The following is an 18187-nucleotide window of genomic DNA, read 5'->3' on the forward strand; positions in this document are numbered from 1 at the left end:
ACTGAGTTACTACATATTGGCCATGCTGTGATTAGATCATTTCCCTTTTAGTTTAAAGACCACCAGATCAAGGGAAGACTATCTTTTTGGGAGGATGGGTGGGAGATGCTCTGAGGAAACAGCCTGCTTTCTGTTGGTCCTCAGAGATCTCCACCTAGTGAGTCTGTATGATTTGTGCTGTGACATTCAGAGCTAAACCTCTTCAATAAAGAGTTGAATATTTTATATATTTGTAAAAAGTTTAAATTTTTTAATTATTTTGGTTCCTAGCATATATTGTTCCCTCCATGACACAATTAACCTCAAGAAGGCATTGTATTTTTTTAAAAACAAAACAACTCAACAAAATAAATTATGATTCTAAATTTGATCTTCTCATACTGTGGACTGAAAAAAACTTAATCTCTTATAAAATAAAGATAGGACCAACTGACAATTTCTGAAAAACAAATCAAGGGAAGACTATCCTGGTCTGATGAACAGGACTGAGCATCACCCACAGATCCTGGTTGTTCACCCAGAAGCTGACCCAAGTGGGGCTCTGTTCCCATTAGGGGGTGGGGATGTTCTACAGAGGGAAAAGGTACACACACAGATACTTGGCTAACCCAAAGAATTGGCTATACCGAAGGTTACTAATGATGGATGCTTACCTAATGTAACAGGTATATATCTATATCTATTTTTTAAACCAGCCTCACGTTTAATGGGAAAACACAAGAAGCACTCCCATTAAAGCCAGGAACAAAATAAGAACGCCCACTATCACCCTTATTATTTACAACGGTTCTGGAAATACTAATCAAAGCAATCAACAATAAACAGAAATATAAAGTATAAAAAAATTTAAAAGTGGAGGCCAAGTTATTTGTAGTTGGTATGATTATCAACCAATAAAAGTCCAAGACAATAAAAAAAATTTGTAGGCTGGATGGATACAAAATTAATATAAAGAATTTAATAGCCAGTTAGAATTATCAAGGAAGAAAATATCTCATTTATAGTAACCAAGAAGGATAAAATATACAGAAATAACCTAAGATGTGCAAAATTGATGTGAAGAAAATTTAAATTACCCCTGAGGGATGCACACCAAAAAACGACTTGCATTAATGGGAAGATGTACCATATTCTTAAATAGGAAACACCTCAAATGCAAAAACACAAAACAAACAAAAAACCCAAGCAAACGTATTTAAGAAAAGTCTCCTTTTAAAAACAATGTGAGGGGGCTTCCCTGGTGGTGCAGTGGTTGAAGGTCCGCCTGTTGAGGCAGGGGCCGCGGGTTCGTGCCCCGGTCCGGGAGGATCCCGCATGCCGCGGAGCGGCTGGGCCCGTGAGCCATGGCCGCTGGGCCTGCGCGTTCGGAGCCTGTGCTCCACAACAGGAGAGGCCACAACAGTGAGAGGCCCGCACCGCAAAATAAAATAAAATAAAATACAGCATTGTTTCTCATCATCAAAAAAAAAAATTAAAAAAAAAAAAAAAAAAAACAATGTGAGGGAGCTTCCCTGGTGGCACAGATGGTTAAGAATCCGCCTGCTGATGCAGGGGGCACGGGTTCGTGCCCAAGCCTGGGAAGATCCCACATGCCGCAGAGCGGCTAGGCCCGTGAGCCACGGCCGCTGAGCCTGCGCGTCTGGAGCCTGTGCTCCGCAACGGGAGAGGCCACAACAGTGAGAGGCCCACGAACCGCAAAAAAAAAAAAAAAAAAAGAGTAGCCCCAGCTCGCAGCAACTAGAGAAAACCCAAGCACAGCAACAAGACCCAAGGCAGGCAAAAATAAATAAAATAAATAATTTTTTTAATTAAAAAATAAATAAAAGCAACGTAAGGGCGTGGAGGCGAGCAGAGGCCTGGCCTATCTCCCCTCCTGCCCCGGCCGCCATGTGGCCCTTCCTCAGCCGCGCTCTCTTCCCTCACACCACAGAGGCCTGACAGAGAGCTTCCAACCCCGAGGCCCAGGGCTGGGGGGCCTGGTGCCGCCGGGCCGGGAAGACCCCTCTGGGCCCCAGAGCTGGAGACAGGGAGGAGGAGGAGACAGGGGAAGCGGGGGAAGAGGACGAGGAAGACGCGGGCTTCCTGCCGTCTCTCTTGGAGAAAGAGGACCTGGCCGAGTGCCCGGTACCGGACCGGGAGCTGAAGGCCATGAAACTGAAGCTGTGGGCCATGGAGCAGGCCCAGGGCCCAGAGGGGGAAGAGGAAAACGCCGGGGCCCTGCTGGCCGGGCAGCTGCTGAGCCCCAAGCCAGACACCCCCACGGAGAAGGTGGAGACCGACCACAGATCCAACTACATGGGCAATGTGGACTACGGCGGCACGGCCCAGGAGCTGGAGGCCTATTTCAACCACTGCGGCGAGATACTCCAGGTGGCCATCCTGTGCGACAAGCTCTCTCGACACCCCAAGGGCTATGCCTGCATAGAGTTTGCCACCAAGAGCTCGGCCAGGCCGCCGTGGAGCCGAACAAGAGCGTCTTTCAAGGTGCTACCCAAAAGAAACAACTTACCAGGAATCAGCTCCACGGACCGCGGAGGCCTTCAGAGACACCCAGGCGCCGGGGCGGACCCTCTCCCCACAGCAGCCTCCAGGGTAGGGCCCGTGTCGGACCACGAGGGCGGAACCTGGAGCGCGGCGGATTCTCCCGTAGTTTTCACCGTACTGAAGGGAGGAGCCGATTTTGAGAGAGAGGCTGCAGCTGGGTTAAGTGTAAACACCTGTGCTCCTCGTAGGCCCATTTACTCTGCGCAGAATCACTGCCCCGCCCCCTTCACTCGGCGGGAGGAGGGCTCACACCCCACGGCCAAAGCCCTCGGTTAGGAAACAGCGCACTGTGTGGGCCTAGCACTGGGGCTACTGGGGGCTTTGGAGGGCACCGGGCAAAGCTGCAGCCAGGTGAGGCCCAGGCGGCGCTGGGTGTGCTCCCGGTCGGCATTCTCAGGGCTGTTGAACCAACGCCTTTTATTTATTTATTTTTTTTTTTTTTTTTTTGCGGTACGCGGGCCTCTCCCGTTGCGGAGCACAGGCTCCAGACGCGCAGGCTCCGCGGCCATGGCTCACGGGCCCAGACGCTCCGCGACATGTGGGATCCTCCCGGACCGGGGCACGAACCCGCGTCCCCTGCATCAGCAGGCGGACTCTCAACCACTGCACCACCAGGGAAGCCCCCAACGCCTTTTATAGAAAAGTAGAATCGTGTGTCTTAATGGTTATTTTTTTTTTAAAGCAATGGGAAAATGGAAATAGACCCACAGACACAGAAAATGAACTTATGCTTACCAAAGGGGAAAGGGGGGGAGGGATAAATTAGGTGGTTGGGATTAACATACACTACTATATATAAAATAGATAACCGACAAGGACCTGCTGTATAGCACTGGGAACTATACCCAATATTTTGTAATAACCTATAATGGAAAAGAATCTGAAAAAGTATATATATGTGTGTGTGTATATATATATATATATATATATATATATATATTTGTGTAACTGAATCACTGTGCTGTACACCTGAAACTAACACAACACTGTAAATCAACGATACTTCAATAAAAAAATAAAATAAAAGCAATGTGAGAGGACTGCCAGATATTAAGATATATTACAATACTACAGTAATTAAGTTAATATGGTGCTGGCACATGAAAGGACAGATAGATGAAAGGAACAGAATTTAAAGCCCCCAAAAATATCCATCAATAAATGTGTGTATAAATAGATAAACATTTAACATATGATAAAGATGATATTCTGAATCAGTAAGAAAAAGATTTTTTTCAACAAAATAATGTTAGGAAAACTAAATAGCCAGATAGCAAGGCTGCCACACATTACAAATATTTTTTCCTAATTTGTTGTTGGTTTTTTTAATTTGTATGTGGTGTTTTTTTTGCAGTGCAGGTGTTTTTTATTTCTATTTTGCTTTAGGTGGTCAAATACATCAATCTCTTTTACTATGACTTCTGGGAAAGTCTTGCCCATTTTGAGATTAAAACTATTTTCATATTTTCTACTAATACGTTATGACCTTATTTTTTTAATACTTAAATCTTTGCTCCATCTAGATCTTATCTTAATGGAAGATGTGACGTGAGGCCAAGTTTATTTCTCCTAGTGTGATTTCTCGGAGAACCAAGGTGTGTTCAGAAAAGAAAAGTGATTCTTCCTCTGCTTCTAGGACAAGAACCTGCTCCCAACTGCAGAGAATCAAACAGCCTGCACTGGTCAAACCACCTCTTCTGCTCTAATCCTGAGAATCTTCACAATAAAACGTGCAGTCACCGGTGGCCCTGCACTGCCTCCAAGATAAAGGTCAAAGGCAGGCTGAAAGCACTTCGACCTTGCCCTGCTTTTCAGTGCAATATCCCTCTGGCTGGCTCCCTGCCCCAGAGCACCCTCATTCATTATCTGGATAAAATGCCTTGTGAATACTGGGGTTCACTCTTCACCACATTCTTTGGCTAGCTCATTTTTCAAATCTAAAGTCAGTCATTACAGGGAATTCCCTGGCGGTCGGCGCTTCTGCTGCAGGGGGCACGAGTTCAATCCCTGGTTAGGGAACTAAGATCCCACAAGCTTTGTGGGATGGCCAATAAATAAAATGTAAAAAAAGAAAGTCAGTCATTACCTACTCCTGAGCTGCCTTGCCTTACATAAGACACACACACACACACACACACACACACACACACACACACACACACACACACACACACACACACACACATATTCCCCACCCACATCTCTCCCTCTGGGCCACAGGCACATGCCCCAGACCCCTCCACACACATCACTACCAAAGCAGAAGCCACATTCCACATTGTGCTGTCCACTACTGTGTATCTTCCCTGCTGGACTCCAGACAAATGTGCCCGCTGCCTCTGCCCTCCCCCAACCTAGTGCAGAGGGATGCTGAATGAATGACTCCAGAATGAGTGAAGATCTTCCCACCTTGCTCCCTTAGTAAGTATTTTTCTAATGCCGAGAATGGTAAAATCATCAGGAAGAATGTGATGTTCATAGCAGTGATACACGTAATGTGCAGAGTAATGCACACTATAAATGCTTCATTTCTAACAGAATGATACTCAGTCTGCCATTCTGGTATACAACAGCATGGTAGTTTTTGCAAAAATGGCCCAAATTATGCTCTTCCCTGTATCCATACCTGTTTTCAGTGTGATTTTACAGCATCTTCCATACAGAGGTGGAGTCCTTGTGGCTGACCTTGGAACTTGCTTTAGCCAATTAAGCGTGGCAGAAGACACACTGTTCCCATTCCAAGCCCAGACCTCAGGAGTCCTTGCACGTTCTTTGCTTGATTTCTTGCAACTCCATCCAGCCATGTGAAAAGTTCCATCTAGCCTTCTGGAAGATGAAATACATACAGTCAAGTCATCTCCATCACACCAGGTGACCCTGCAGCACCCAGTAGCAGACTGTCTAACTGACCAGCAGCAAACCACAGGCATACAAATAACCCTAGTCAGGACCAGTAGAATCACCCAAACCCCAGCACAAATTGCTGACCCACAGAATCATGAGCTAAGGGTACTGCTTTTTTTTAAGTCACTAGGTTTTGGAATGGCTTACTGTATAGCAAAAGCTAATTTACAACTGGTTACTGAATTGTTGCAGTCCTTCCATATCAGTTAGTAAATATCCACTACCAAATTTGCCATCACCAAATGGACCCCTGGCCACTCTACACCCAGCAACAAGAGCTAATGCCAGGTCCAGCAGGGGCCTTCAGTACATGCTCTGTTTCTATAGCCTGGTCTCTTCTGACTAATCGATGTTAATGAGGTATCGGTTGTTAAATACTTTTCAAATAACCTCTGATCAAAGGGGAATGACTAAGTGAGCTATAGCATATCACAATATTACATTGTCACTAAAAATAACCATATGAACTGTCAGTCCGTAAAACCCTGTCTATAAAATACTGTTAAATGGAAAAGAACAGATCACTACCAATTGGTATGCACCCACTGTAATAACATCAAATGTCTATGTACACAATGACAAAAATGAGAATTGAAATTATAGTACCAAGAGCTTGGTGTTTTTGTTCTCTGTAATTATTTTATTCTAGTGCATAATAAGACAGAAACAACTCTAATCTTTCCTAGTAGAATGCATTTTGGAAACTTGTCTTCTTGGAATTGAATTTTCTCAGAGCAAAGTCCTGACATTGAGTAGAATGCATTAAGAAAAAAATATTTCGTTTCCTATAGGCAATATATCCTAAATGTCTACTTAGATTTCTAACTTACTTTTTTTTTTTTTTTTTTGCAGTACACGGGCCTCTCACTGTTGTGGCCTCTCCCATTGCAGAGCACAGGCTCCAGACGCGCAGGCTCAGCAGCCATGGCTCACAGGCCCAGCCACTTCGCGGCATGCGTGATCTTCCCAGACCGGGGCACGAACCCATGTTCCCTGCATCGGCAGACAGACTCTCAACCACTGCACCACCAGGGAAGCCCTCTAACTTACTTTTAAAAGCTAAAAAGTCACAAAATGAAAACTAAGTCAATGTGTTCTAGAATAGATCTTGCTTATTTAAGCAAATACTAATTCACGTGTGGATAACTTTGCTCCATCAGCTTCTCTGCCCCATCCCAACGTGGACAAGAGCCCTGTTTTTACTAAATCTGCCCTCAAAATTCTTGTGATGCAAAATCTAGAGGATGAGTATACCAGACATTGCCAACTTCTTACCCAATATCTCTTCTTCCCATCTTTATTAACAGGACCCTGATTTTTTTCCCCAGGGTTTCCAGGTGACAATTATACTTACTTCCCCAGGATCCCCTGCAGCTAGTGATGGCCATGTGACCACTTCTGGCCAATGGGATGTAAGTATCAATCTACTGGATGAGGCTTCATGGAAAGTAACTGTTTTCCCAATATAAAGAAACCATTCAGATAAACAGACAAAGAAGATGTGGTACAAATATACAATGGAATACTACTCAGCCATCAAAAGGAATGAAGTAATGTCATCTGCAGCAACATGGATGGACCCAGAGATTACCATACTAAGTGAAGTAAGTCAGACAGAGAAAGACAGATATATGATAACACAGGTAGAATCTAAAGTATGACACAATGAACTTATTTACGAAACAGAAACAGACTCACTGACATAGAAAACAAGCTTAGGGTTACCAAATGGGAAGGGGGGTGGGGAAGGGATAAAATAGGAGTTTGGAACTAGCAGGTACCAACTACTATATATAAAATACATAAACAACAAGGTCCTACTGTATACCACAGAGAACTTTATTCAATAGCCTGTAATAAACCATACTGGAAAAGAATATATATATTCATATATATATGAATAACTTTGCTGTTCACCAGAAACTAATGCAACATTGTAACCAACTATACTTCAATAAAAAAAAATTTTTTTTTAAATAAAGAAACTATTCATCAGGCACATGTCTTCTGCCTTTGTCCATTTCCCCTCTTCTGGCCTGGAATGCAAACACGATGCCTACAGACACAGCAGCCATCTGTGAGAATGAAGAAAGCTACACAGCATAAATGGCAGAGCAGAAAAGCAGAAGGACCTGGCGGACCAGCTGTGGAGCACCTTGCTATGGACTTTTTTGCGGGGAGAAAAAGAAACCTTACTTGTTTTAGCCACCGTAGTGAGGCTTCTGTAACATGTAACCAGACACAACCCTGACTGATATAAAGGTGGGATGGGCACTGAGAAAAAGGAGGATGGAACAGAGGGTATGGACAGAGAGGCCAGGCCAATCCATTTATGAAAGAAGTAGACGAGAGGAAGGAAGGAGCAAGAGAAGATCCAGCCCCAGTCTGTGGTTAGGAAGCCGTGTGGGTGTTGGCACAGAGGCCACCTGGAGAAGCTGAGAGGGGAGAGGAGGAAAGGCCTTTGGAAGTGTTACTAGAGCTCAGGAACCACATCGCCTTAAAGGTCTTCAACAGAGTCCTGTAACAATGGAATTCCTTCTCAATTACCTCTGGCTGCTTCATTTTATTTTTGTGAATTGGCGGGGGGGGGGGGGGGGGGGGGTGTCTGCAGTGACCCAGCCATGTGGAGCCCCAGGATTTACTAGGATTATGTAAGCATCAATTCAGGGAAGTTTTGAAAGAGCAGAGACAAGGCAGCCGGGGATGTGAGGTCAAGTCCTCATCCTTTCATGATTTGCTGTGGAATCTCAAGCCAGTACATTGCCAAGTGTGGCTTCAGGTCCCCCTTTGTGAAAGAGGGGAGCAGATCAAACGTTCCAGAAGAAGCCTTCCATCTCGGTTCCTATAGTAGTCCAAGCGTTACTGCAAGAGAAGCATATCTAGACTCCTAGAAGGATATCCCCCCTTTGGGTAGCCTTCCTTTTGGGCTTTGATGGCAATCCATGGTGTGAAGAAAAGAAGCGTGTGCAGGGAAAATGAAGGCCATCCCACATCAATAAACATCTGTTGACCAGCTGCTCTGAATTGAGCACTCCGATGAAGATGGCCAAAGAATACAGTCAAAGCTCCGTAGCCAGGGGCAAAGTCCTCCCCACCCGGCCCCCTCTAATCCAGGGCCTTTCTCCCCATCTCCCACACACATCCTCACTTCTGACACTCAAGCTGCTCACAGCATCCTCAGCCTCTTGTGATACTCCAGGCCTCCCTCAATCTCCTCCAGCTATACCCTCTCTCCACGGGAGATGCCTTCCCTCTTTGACCTGGAAAAATCCTACTCACCCTTCAGTGCCCAGACCAAGCATTTTGAGAAGAATAAAAGCAGCTAGTCATTGACCCAGGTGCTACCAGCTAGGCTGTGATGTTCCCCCTGATGAAATTAACAATTTCATAGACTATCAACGCCAGTCGAGAACTCCAACAAGACACAAATGATACCACTTGGGAATCATACCTGAATAGAAATTGAAAACAAAGACACTGTGCAACAAGGAGAAGGACCACACCTCCCCTCCTGAGGCTGACGTGAGCTGCCATGGCTTCTTTTCCAAGGACATCTCTATCCCCACTCCATTCATCCCACCTCCTAGACTAAAGGTATTAAGATGCCCAGTCACCAAATTGCCCCTCTTTCTAACAAGACTGACCCAGAAGAGACCCCACTTCCTTGTACTCAAATCACCAAACACAAGCCCAAGCCTCTCTGAAGCCTCTCCGAACCACTCTTACCCAGACGCTCCATGGTTCCGTGGGGTGCATGTTCTCTTTTCATGCAGCAGGTTACAAACCCAAGTTCAACTACATGTGTATTCCTGGTGCCCTTGGCAGGTGGTCAGTGACAATCTCTTCCTCTCTGACCTGCTCTAATCCAGCAGAGCAAATCTCCTCTCCCATGGACGTCTACATCCCCTGTGCACACCTCTAGTTGCTGGAACACTCTGCTGGAACACCTCTCCTCAGTTCCACTGTCTCACTACCTCTCCCCAAAGCCTGTTCATCCTCTCATGACAGGGTTCACATCTTCCTCTGCACTGAGCAGGTCCCTCGGGTCTCTGTGGAACAAACGTCCCAAGACCCCACACCACAAATCGGCATGGCTAGGCCCCCGAGAGTCTCAACCCCAAGCACCAAAATATTCATAACTCTTCCCCCTTCCCGGACCACACATCACGTGGAACCACAGGACGGGAATATTAGAAAGTCTGCCTTCATCAGCGCTTCCCATACTGCATCTCATTTTTGCCGTGTGCGCTGTGCTTAAATTTGCAAATTTGCCATCACTGCTGATCGCCCATTGAGGCCACCTCTGTGACATGAACCTCCCCTGACAGTGCGATGCCACATTATTGCAAGCAGAGGATTGCAACGGCAGGCAAATAACGGGAACATAAGTTAATGAGTTGAGAACACCAAGCTCCTTCTCCAGAGGGAAGAAAGGAAGAGTCCTGAGGTTTAAATCACGTCCATAAAACATCTGCAAAGAGGAGTCGGAGGGGCTGCTGGCAGCCTAGCAAACAGCAATTCTAGGAAGCAGCCTTTTAGAGATCAGTATGTCCTGAAGTGTACCTTTCTATTTCTTTTTCAGTTAAAACACATCGACGTGGAGGCCAGCTGCACTTGTCCTGGCCCTGGCACGACAGGACACCACCAGGAACGGCGGCAGCAGCCCATCTTCAAAGGCTCTCTGCGAGAAACTGCATCTGCTTTAACCAAGGAAAATGTGATTTTGCTCAGCCTTATGGAATGTGGAACAAATACTTTTTTTAAAAAATGACAGGTTTGGTTGGGGTTTTTCTCCCTCTCCAAAATGGTTCCCTAGATGACAAGGCGTAGTGCAAACACCACTCACTTACCAAAGCTTAAAATGAAAACTTCTTAAGTCAGACAGAGAGAGACAAATATATGATAACACTTATATGTGGGACCTAAAAAAATGATACAAATGAACTTATATACAAAACAGAAAGAGACTCACAGGTATAGAAAGCAAACTATCGTTACCAAAGGGGAAAGGGAGTGGGGGAGGGATAAATTAGGAGGTTGGGATTAACAGATACACACTACTATATATAAAATAGATAATCGGGCTTCCCTGGTGGCACAGTGGTTGAGAATCTGCCTGCCAATGCAAGGGACACGAGTTCGAGCCCTGGTCTGGGAAGATCCCACATGCCGCGGAACAACTAGGCCCGTGAGCCACAACTACTGAGCCTGCGCATCTGGAGCCTGTGCTCCGCAACAAGAGAGGCCGCGATAGTGAGAGGCCCGCGCACTGCGATGAAGAGTGGCCCCCGCTTGCCACAACTAGAGAAAGCCCTCGCACAGAAACGAAGACCCAACACAGCCATATATAAATAAAAATAAAAAAAGAGTTCCAATTTCAACGGTCAGCTACTCTTACAAATTCTCACAATCAGAAAATGCAAACTTTAAAATATATATATATATATATATATATATATATATATATATATATATATATATATATATATAAAATCAACAAGGACCTACTGTACAGCACCGGGAACTCTACTCAAGATCTTGTAATAACCTATAATGGAAAAGAATCTGAAAAAGAATATGTATATATACGTATAACTGAATCACTTTGCTGTATACCTGAAACTAACGCAACATTGTAAAATCAACTCTGCTCCAATAAATTTTTTTAAAAAAAGAAAATTTCTTGTCTGCTCCCATTTCCCCACTCACTCCTGCAGTATCAGCCCCCATACTCCAGTACCTCATCAGAAAGGAAATAGGGTCACAGACACACACACCGGAGAGAAGGGGCCCAGGATGACTCTCTGAAAAAGAAGAGAGTTTTTCTTGTTGTCTCTTTTGCCGTTGTTGAGGGGAAGTTGAAATATAACAAAATGGCCTCTTTTTTTTTTTTTCAACAAAAATTAATTCTGCAGCCACAGGAAGGGTTGTAAACCAGATGCCTCCTCTCAATAGTTTAAGAAACATGTGATCTGGAGGATCATCTCAGTTTTGTCACCCGTAAAGCTGGGTTCTTTTATCTGACCCCAACATCAGAGGGATGTTATAAGAAACATTGGTACAATAGCTTTTTTTTTTTTTTTTTTTTTTGCCGTACGCGGGCCTCTCACTGTTGTGGCCTCTCCCGTTGCAGAGCACAGGCTCCGGATGCGCAGTCTCAGCGGCCAAGGCTCACGGGCCCAGCCGCTCTGCGGCATGTGGGATCCTCCCGGACTGGGGCACGAACCCGTGTCCCCTGCATCGGCAGGCGGACTCTCAACCACTGCGCCACCAGGGAAGCCCTGGTACAATATCTTTAAAGTGCTTGTGATTTCTCAGAGAAAAAAAAATTGAATATGAGGTGAGACTGTAAAATAAAGCGTAGGCCTGTCCAAAAGCAAATGAAACAAGTTCTTAGACTACATGCCACACTGGCCTTGCTGCTCAGAATGCCAGCCTGGCCACGACTGACCACAGCTGGGGAAACACCTGGGCTCCTGGGGAGCACTGCCCAGCGTCCCACAGAGCTCTGCACCTGAAATGCACTGGAATCGGAGACAAACCTGATTCCTGAACATGGCTCTGCTTTGTAGTCACAGCATGGAGGGCCTCCAGGGAGTCAGAGGGGAGGGTCCGTCCTCCTACCTCACCACTGAGTCCTCCTGGTGCCTGAGCACCACTGCTGCTGACTCATCGCTTCACCGTCAACACCAGCTACTCATCATCATTCCCCACCTAGACTACCAGCAAAGACGCACCATCACCCCACCCACACCCCTCATCACCCACCGTCACCTCCCCACCCCCACCAGCACATGCTGGTTTGCAAACTAACCCTACACACGGAGGGCAGAGAAGGATCAAGTTTAGAGGCAGCCACTCCAGATGAGGAGGCGGCAGGTGTGACAAGCCAGGGAACTTGCACACGAGGCTGGTCTTGGGCACCACACGTCAAGGGCATCTCCCGCCCGCCTGCCAGAATTTTACAAGTTTATACAGAGGCCTTAACTGGGTTCAGTCACATATACTGTCCAGATGGTTCCAACACCTTATTCTGTCAAGGCTGTGTCCTTGAAACCGGCTCCACTGGGGGATGGCGAGTGGAAGGTACATTCCAAGGACAGGGGAGGTAGGGGAGGGGGTGCAGCTCTCATGTCAACCTCAGAGGAAACAGGGTCCAGGGACCTGAGACCACTGGTCCAGACTGTCTAGTAGATTCACACAAACCTTTACATTTGTCATCAGACAACATTTAACAAGTTGCCTAGGGCAATCATAATAATAGCTCATAATTTTGAGAGCTTACTATGTGTCAGAGACCATTCTAAGAGCTTTTCATGCATTAGAACATAATAACTTCAGGCAGAAAGTGCCATTACTGCGCCTGTTTTGGGGAAGCAAAGAGGCGATGTCATTTGCTTCAAGTCCTGCAGCTAATAAAGTGTCAGACCCGCAGCCCCAGAGCCCATGCTTTTGGCCACTTTGTCACACTGTCAACTCACAAAATAAATCTAGGGCACGTTAGTGAAGAGCATTTGTTAAGTTCACCGGGTTATTGGGGTACCCGTGCCAGAAAGCCAAGCAGAAGTTGCAGCCGCTCACACTCTGGGCTACTGGTATTTGCATGCCCCAAGTACACCACACGCTCAAGGACAAAGCTATGATCCTCGGTGGTAACAGCCAAGCATGGCGCTAACCGTGTACACACTTGGTTTTCTTTATTCTCACAATAATCTCGTGAGGTAGGTGATATTGATCCCACTTTATACAAGAGGAAACTGAAGCTCAGAGCAGATCAACAACTTGCCTGATGGGCATGCAATAGACACACCTGAAAAGATCCTGTTCAGAGTGGTCACCTGGACCCAACCTGTGCTGAGTTCTATAAGGAGCTAGAAGCCACAGCCCTTGGGTCCGGTCTGTGCTGTGGCCTCAGCACCCAGGATGGAGCCTGAAAGGTCAGCTCCTGTAGATGAAGGCATGCATGCTTGCAGGAAGGAATGAATGACTGAATGAAACAGTGTTGCTCATAATTAAAATAAGAGCCAAATATACCTGGAGAAAACCATAGTTAGAAAAGACACACGCACCCCCAATGTTCATTGCAGCACTATTTACGATAGCCAGGACATGGAATCAACCTAAATGTCCATCAACAGATGAATGGATAAAGAAGATGTGGTACATATATGCAATGGAATAAAAAAAGAATGAAATAATGCCACTTGCAGCAACATGGATGGACCTAGAGACTGTCATGCTGAGTGAAGTAAGTCAGACAGAGAAGGACAAATATCTTATGATATCGCTTATATGTGGAATCTAAAAAAATGGTACAAATGAACTTATTTACAAAACAGAAATAGAGTTACAGATGTAGAAAGCAATCATGATTACCGGGGGAGAAACAGAGGAGAGATAAATTGGGAGATTGGGATTGATATGTACACACTACTATATATAAAATAGATAACCAATAAAGACCTACTGTATAGCACAAGGAACTCTACTCAATACTCTGTAACCTATATGGGGAAAAAAGTCTAAAAAAAGGGGCTATATGTATATGCATAACTGACTCACTTTGCTGTGCAGCAGAAGGTAACACAACACTGTAAATCAACTATAGTACAATAAAAAATGTTTTAAAAAAAGAAAAAGAAATGAAAAGTTCGAGCTTATATTGAACCAAAAAGTACAGAGTACCCATATCCTAGAGATTATTTAATGTTGTGATATTAAATAAAGCTAGTGTTTTATAATTTAAAAAATAAGATAACAGCCAACAATCCTTAAAGGTCAGAAGAGCAGGAAGTGTAACAAAGGTTAATTTTAGAGTCACTGCGGGAGGTTGGAACACAGAATCACCCCGCCCACCAAGTCATTTTCCTCCAGGCCGACCTACTTCTGGGCGAGTGAGGGTTTGCATAGCTGTTCCTCTGTCCCAGGCTGACTTGTAAAAGTGGCTGCTGCCCTTTTCAATTAGACACTCTCAGACCTACATTCTGAGCCCTTAAATATATACAGTGACCTATGCGCTGATGTAGCCAAAGAAGGAGGAACATGTGAAATTGTTCCCATTAAAATCAGCCCTGGGGCAACCACCGCGTCACCAAGTGGCAGGCCTGGCTGGGTCCTCGGTTTGTAGTATAAGATCGCGGTTTCTCTGCGCCTGTAAAGTTCCGGTTTTACAAAGTCCCTCTCTCCTACCGCATCTCCCGCCTCTGCCCCTTCCCCTCCCCCACACAAGTGCAGCCACTTCCAACAGCCGCTGACTTAATGAAAACCCTTCAGCTTTGTTTCTACCCTAAAAGCGGATCTGTTCCTACCAGAATAACAAACCAAGTATGCTCTCTGCTTCACAAGTTTGGGTGTTTTTTGTTTGTTTGTTTTTCTTTGGGCGGGGGGGAGACAGCAAATGAGCTGTGGGCACTAAACTAGTTCTCATCTGGGTGCCTGGGAGACTCACTTTTTCGCATCACGTCTTCCTGGACTCACAATAAAGGATGTTTCAGCTCTTGGCGGGGTATCAGCTTCGGAGCCTTATCACAGGACCCCAATTACATTGTTAACGGTAAAGAAGAAAGCTTGAACCAATTTTAGAACAAGAGTTAAGAGGAATAAAAATCCCCGCCGTGATCTTTTAAAGCATTAGTTGGGAAATAGTTCCCTCCTGTGGTGTAAGTGGAAATTGCCGCTCTTACCCATTGGAAAGTTTTCCAATGTCTAGAGGTTAATAAATTTTGTGTGCTGCTATGAACCATATGGGCAGTCAGGTAAAGCCTGTGGACCTCTTCCCAAATGCATAAAGTAAAATACATAAAATTACAAAGGAAAGAAATTATATTTAGATTTATTTATCCAATTATTAAACAAGTGGGGTCTATACTAATATATGTGCTTTTTGACAGTAAATAACAAGACTTAGTGGCAGGTCTATTTACTATAAATGCAAAGTAGTGATAAGTATAAATGACGTTTTGAGAAATCAGTGGTAACTTTAACGTGATATACAAATAGCTAGGATTTCAAGATGGGACAAAATCACAGGTTCTAGTAATAGCGCAAAGGTCAATATTTGACCTTTTGTCACCATTTATAATTGAAGGAATTCCATATTTCAGTTAGAGCGTAGTAAACACAAAGCCTCAGTTTTTTCCCATTCTAGTAGAGGAAGAGACCTCCTGAATTCCATCCCCTAGGGGACCCCTTTGGGGTTGGTGGAGCCCAGCTAGTCTCTCCACCTTAATCTATTCATGGAGCAGTTTCCCCACCTGAGGCAAGGAGGTTACCAATTTCGTAGTATTTCAGGGGGGAAATGCTGTTGTTACCTCCAGGGTGTGAGAACTGGGGAATCTGAATGCAATGGCCATTCCAGCACTTCACGTAACTGAAACAACACTGCTCTGAAAACCAGGACACCAGTTTCTCTTCCATCCTGGCTAAACTGGCAGAAATGGAAGCAAATTTCAGCAAGATGAAATACATATAAGCCTAAAGTCAGAGAAGGGCCAACAATCTCACCAAATTCTCCCCAAGTTATGGGGAGTTTGCAGGTGCTGAGAACAATTATAACAGCCAGCAGCTCTGAGCACCTACCCGGGGCGGTCTTTCGGGCGCTGCTCCTTTGCTGCTGCACCATCAGGGAGATGGAGGCTAAAGGCCAGAATCACAAAGGATCCAGACCAGGTCAGGCTGCTTCTAACAACCAACCTTTAGCCTTCGCACAGCGCTGCTGGTGGTTTGTAAATTTGGGACTTTCAGGGATGAAATCTGAAACTAGCCCCGAACTCGAGGGCAGGGGAAGAGCAAACAAAGCGGCAGCCAGTCCAGATCGTCGGCGGCGTGTTAACAAGCGGAGGAGCTTACCTGCGAGGTCGGTCTTGGGCGCCGCAGGGTGAGTGGGTCTGCACACCCACCCACCAGAATTTTACATGTTTATGTAGAGGCATACTGGGTTCGATCATGTATACCGTCTAGAGGGTCTCAACACCGCGTACCCTCTCAAGGCTGCATCCTTGAAACCCTCTCCACTGCGGGCACCACAGATGGCGCGTGCATTTCAAGGACTGGAGGGGGTGAGGAACCTCCTGTTGCCTGGCTCAACTGCAGGTCCCAGTCTCTAGATGACCTCCCCCAACAGCTGCCTCAGTGGGAGGGACCCTGACCCCAGGAGACCCCAGTGATACCCACAACTTGGAATGAGAAGTTGAAGGGGAAGTGTGTCCTCTGGGAAAGGCAGCACGTGAGCAGAACCCGGCGTTCAGCGGAGGGCCTCCCAGCCGTGGAGAATGACACAACAACATGGGCAACCAAGGACCCCTTGGCTGGAGTGTCCCGCCCACTTTCCACAAGCCTCTCGTCCACCAAGCAATTCCACAGCCCGTCCAAATGTGCCCCTTCTCCCTGCTGGACTCCCCAGACCTCACCTGCCTGCACCCCTCTCCTGCCCAAACCTTCTTGGGGCCTCTTGCCAACGGAGCTCTCTCACTGCTGCCCTTTCTCACCCCTGGACTCCTCACACATTGCCTTTGTCTAAACACTGCCCAACCAGCCCACCACCGCCTGCCCGCTACACACACACACACACACACACACACACACACACACACACACACACACACACAGGGTGAGGGGGCTCTCCCTTGGCCATCTAGACACGGTGGGAAGGAATGGAGATGAGATGGCAGAGTCGCAGGACTTGAGCTCATCTCCTCTCACGAAAACCCCAAAATCACAAATAACTGCTGAACAACCATCAACCAAAAAAGACTTGGAACCTACCAAAAAAAGATATCCTACCTCCAAAGACAAAGAAGAAGCCACAACGAGACGGTAGGAGGAGCACAACTGCAATATAATCAAATCCCACAAACTGGAAAATAATTCTGTTGCAGAGGTTCTCCCACAGGAGTGGGAATTCTGAGCCCCACGTCTGGCTTCCCAGCCTGGGGGTCCGGAAGCGGGAGGAGGAGCCCCGGGAGCATTTGGCTTTGAAGGCCAGCGGGGCTTGAGTGCAGGAGCTGCACAGGACTGGGGGAAACAGAGACGCCACGCTTCCTTTTTTTGGCCATGCCGCACAGCTTGCGGGATCTTAGTTCCCTGACCAGGGATCGAGCCCGTGCCCCCTGCAGTGGAAGCGTGAAGTCTTAATCACTGGACCGCCAAGGAATTCCCCTTAAACTGCACTCTTGGAGGGCATACACAAGGTGTCACGTGCACTGGGATCCAGGGCAAAGCAGCGACTCCAAAGGACCCTGGGCCAGACCTACCTGCAGGTCTTGGAGGGTATCCTGGGGAGGCGGGGGTGGCTGCGGCTCACTGTGGGGACAAAGACACTAGTGGCAGAAGCCCCAGAGAATATTCCTCCACGTGAGCTCTCCTGGAGGCTGCCATTTTCTCACCAAGATCTGGCTCCACCCAACAGCCTGGGACGCCTCAGGCCGAACAACCAACAGGGCAGGAACAGAGCCCCACCCATCAGCAGACAGGCTGCCTAAAGTCTTTCTGACCCCAAGGCCACCTCTAAACAAACACACCCTTTGACACAGCCCTGCCCACCAGAGGAACAAGACCCAGCTCCCCACAAGAGTGGACAGGCACTGGCTGCTCCCACAAGGAAACCTGCATAAGCCTCTGGACCAACCCCACCCACCATGGGGCAGACATCAGAAGCCAGAGGAGCTGCGATCCTGCAGCCTGTGGGACCAACACCACGAACACAGAAAGTTAGAAAAACACCACAGAGAAATATGTTCCA

At 46.5% G+C, this 18187-nt stretch overlaps 1 pseudogene; it reads left to right on the top strand.

Annotated features, from left to right (window-relative positions):
• Positions 1 to 1529: 1529 nt before the first annotated feature.
• Positions 1530 to 2684, top strand: LOC101278836 (embryonic polyadenylate-binding protein 2-like; annotated as a pseudogene).
• The last annotated feature ends 15503 nt before the right edge of the window (positions 2685 to 18187 follow it).

This window comes from Orcinus orca, chromosome 10 (assembly GCF_937001465.1).
Source record: "Orcinus orca chromosome 10, mOrcOrc1.1, whole genome shotgun sequence".
In the NCBI taxonomy this organism is placed as follows: domain Eukaryota; kingdom Metazoa; phylum Chordata; class Mammalia; order Artiodactyla; family Delphinidae; genus Orcinus; species Orcinus orca.